The sequence below is a fragment of the Mus pahari genome, chromosome 1 (genome assembly GCF_900095145.1).
Source record: "Mus pahari chromosome 1, PAHARI_EIJ_v1.1, whole genome shotgun sequence".
NCBI lineage: Eukaryota > Metazoa > Chordata > Mammalia > Rodentia > Muridae > Mus > Mus pahari.
In genome coordinates, this window is record NC_034590.1 from 93,047,319 (window position 1) to 93,051,330 (window position 4,012).

Below are 4,012 nucleotides of genomic sequence, written 5' to 3' on the forward strand. Positions count from 1 at the left end.
CCAGACTGATTTCCAGAGTGGTTGTACAAGCTTGCAATCCCACTAGCAATGGAGGAGTGTTCCTCTTTCTCCACATCCTCGCCAGCATCTGCTGTCCCCTGAATTTTTAATCTTAGCCATTCTGACTGGAGTGAGATGGTATCTCAGGGTTGTTTTGATTTGCATTTCCCTGATGACTAAGGATGTTGGACATTTTTTCAGGTGTTTCTTAGCCATTCGGTATTCCTCAGTTGAGAATTCTTTGTTTAGCTCTGTACAAGCCTTTGGTATGCATACTACAATCCATATACCACAGAGGTTAGGTATCAAGTAAGGGGTAGGGGGAAGAGGTGGACCTCCCAAGGATGAGGAAATAGAATACATAGTTATGGAGAAACAGGGAGAAAAATGTAGTGGGAGGATTAAATAGTGAGGGCATGGAAGAGAGAGGTAAGGAAGAGGATATGGTGAGAAACAACTAACTTTAAGGGCCATTTGAGGAATATAAGGGAACCTATCATTGTAGAAGCTTTCTAAAATATATACATATATGAAAGAAATCTAAATGGGGTTGGCAAATAACAGAGAAGACAGAGCCCCAACTAGACATCTTTCACCACCGAGTGAAAGGAATGGATTGAGCCACTGGTCAATGGAGCCCCAGGGATACCCTGTAAGTATCTCTGACTATTGCCAAAGCTAGTGGTTGCTTTCTGCGAACTAATGGTAAGACTCTATTGCTGAAGACAATACTGTCTTAGTTAGGGTTTCTGTTGTGTGAAGACACCATGACTCTTATAAAGGAGAACATTCAGTTGGAGCTGGCTTACAGTTCAGAGATTAAGGCCATCATCATCATGGCAGCAAACATGGCAGCATCCAAGCAGACATGGTGCTGGAGAGGTAGCTGAGACTTCTACATCCAGATCGGTAGGCAGCAGGAAGGGAGAGTGCCCCTAGGCCTGGATTGGGCTTCTGAAACCCCGAAGTCCACCCCCAGTGACACACTTCCTCCAACAGGGCCACATCTCCTAAAAATGTTACTGCCTATGAGCCTATAGGGGCAATTTCATTCAAACGACCACATTTACACAGCTAACTGAACACAGAGAAGTTGTGCTGGTGTCTAAGTAGAGGCTTCACCCATAATGACTAGTGTTCACAGTATTGGCAGGTGCCAGAGGAGAAAGGTAACCATCAACCTAGCTTAAACCCTGTGATCTACAACAGTGACTTGCTTGCAAAAATGCTGGTGCACTTGTGGCACAATGTTGTAGGAGTAACCAATCACTTTCTGAGTGGTTTAAGATGCAGTCCATGAGATGGAACCCATGTCTGACACTGCTAGGGTGGCCAAGAGTCCAGGACTGGATAGGCCATTGGCCTATGGAAAAACTGGGTGCTATTGTTCTGCTAAAGGACCATAGCAATAATATGGCTCCTAATGATGTTCAGCCGTTCCCAGAGATCAGAGCCTTGCTCAACCATCACCAGAGAAGATTCCTCTTATAGTAGATAGGCACTAACAAAGAGACCCACAACTAGACAGTAATGCAGGGAATAAGAGATTGTGGAACACCCAGTCCTAAATAGAATGTCTTCATCAAACCCCTGACCTCGGGGCACAGGGATCTATGTTGAAGAAGAGTTAGAAGCATTGTTAAGAGCCATGGGGGATGAAGGATGACAAAGAAACAGTACTTTCCAGATACAACAGGACTGATGCACAGAGATGCATGCACGAGATGGTGCAGAATGCAAAGGGCCTGTACAGGTTCAAGCCAGATGGGGTCCCGGTGCTGAAGTGGGGAAGTGGATATGGCTCCCACTCCTAAGCAAGAAGGTCTCTATAATTGATATCAAACTGCAAAGTGAAAATTAGTTTCTCCAGTGGAATCTCACTAGGTATGTTAACCACACTTTAGTGCAGGCCAGGACCAGCAGTAGCCGGGCAACACAGAAGTAACTCAGTGGTAATCTTGTAGACATTTTGTCTCTTATTGGTTTGGCTATTTTTTGTCTTACTGGTCTTTTGCTTGTATGTTATGGTTTCTGATTTAGTGTTTCTTTTTTTTTTTCTGTAAGGTTTTTTTTTTTTTTCATGTTTGTTTTCTAAAGAAAGAGCAAAAGGGCACGAAGTTGGACAGGTAGACAGGATCTGGGAGAGTTGAGGGAGAAAAAAAGCATGAAAAATAATAAAAGAAAAAAATCAAAAAGAAATCCTGGGCTATTTATGAAAGAAAGTAATTTTGACATTGTAAAGCATCTCCTGGGAAAAATCACACTCACTGTGCTCACACTGTGTTCACACTCACTGTGTTCACACTCACTGTGGTGTTTGAATATGCTTGGCCTAGGGAATGGCACTTTTCAGGTGTGGCCTTGTTAGAGGAAGTGCATCACTGCTGGAGTTGTTGGGGGGTGGGCTTTGAGACCCTTCACCTAGCTACCTGCAGGACAGTCTCTCCTGGCTGCAGTAAAATCAAGATGCAGAACTCTTCAGCTCCTTCTCCAGCACCACATATGTCTGGATGGTGGGTGCCACTCTTCCTGACATGTTAATGGACTGAACCTCTGTAAGCCATTACATGTTTTCCTTTATAAAAGTTGCTTTGGTCATGGCGTCTCTTCACAGCAACAAAGCTCAAACTAAGACACTTGCCATCTCTATACGATAAGCAAAGCACCCAGGGTAAAAATGAAGAAGAATGCTCTTTCCTGGGGAAAAGGCTCCAGTACAAAGGAGGGCTTCTGTGGCTGGCAGGGTTTCTGTCTACATGGAACTTCAGAATATGATCTTATTTGGAAATACAGTCTTTGTAGATTCAACTAAAGGAGCTATCAAAATGAGACTATATTGGCATTGGGTGCTAAATACAAAGAGAGAGTTACTGTAAGAGACAGAAAATGACACACGCCGGATGCAGTTATTGAGCAAACCACAGGAAAATGCAGACAGCAGATGTGAGAGGAAGCAGGAAGTCTTTTCTCTAGAGCCTTTGGAGGGGACACATCCTTGCGGATACCTCAACTTTACATCTCTTGGCTTCTAGAATGGCGAGAGGATAAATCTGTCATTTGAAGTTACAAAGTTTGTGGAAATGTATTACATCAGCCCCAGGAAACAAATGCAGATGGGCACTCTTATCCTCATCTTCCAGTGACATTAATGGACATTGGAGCTACTCAAGGTTACAGTATGTGGACAGACTAACTTGCTAAGACGAGCTTCATTTGACTGTAAGGCCATTTCTGTTCCTAAGCGACAATATTGTGTCTTTTGCCTTGGCTCTTGTCCATTTGTCCCCCACTAAAACAGGAACAGAGAGGCATGTTATAAAGTCTCACTTGAAGTTTACAAATGAGTTTCACAATCCAGTTTTCAATTAAATTTCTCAACTGCAATACCCCATGATGGATATTAATTTCTCCTTTTAATACCACAGTATGTGTTTAGGGTTTGCGCTACAGAAGGGTCTCAGAATGTACCACAGTTAGACACTTGAAATCTCCTGGTCAATTGCCAGACCCAAGCCATCAGACTTAGCTCTGTAATAAAAGGGAGTGACTTGCCATACTATGCTACACTTGAATATGACTTCTATCTTTAATTACCTACTATAGAGATACATGTAGATATTGGTATTCTGTAGTGACTCAGCAATTAAAATTCTTGAAGTCTTTGGGTGGTATTAAGTTTGCTACATAAAACAGCAGCTTATAAAATCCATGTGACAGAAACCGTTCCTGTGAAATGCACTCTGTATTCAGTGAATGGACTGCAACATCTTCCTGCTCCTCTCATGGCTTCTGCTTATATAGCTGAGGGCATACACCCATGGAGCAGCTGGTCTTCTGTACTGTTTCAAAGGCCAATGAACATGATTTGATGAGGGCTGTATGGAGACCACAGAACTTTTCCTTCTATCAAAGCAGTGGTCAAGAGCAACACTGTCAAAGGGTTAATGGCATAAATCCGTAGTTAACACTAGCAGTGGTCAAGAGCAACACTGTCAAAGGGTTAATGGCATAC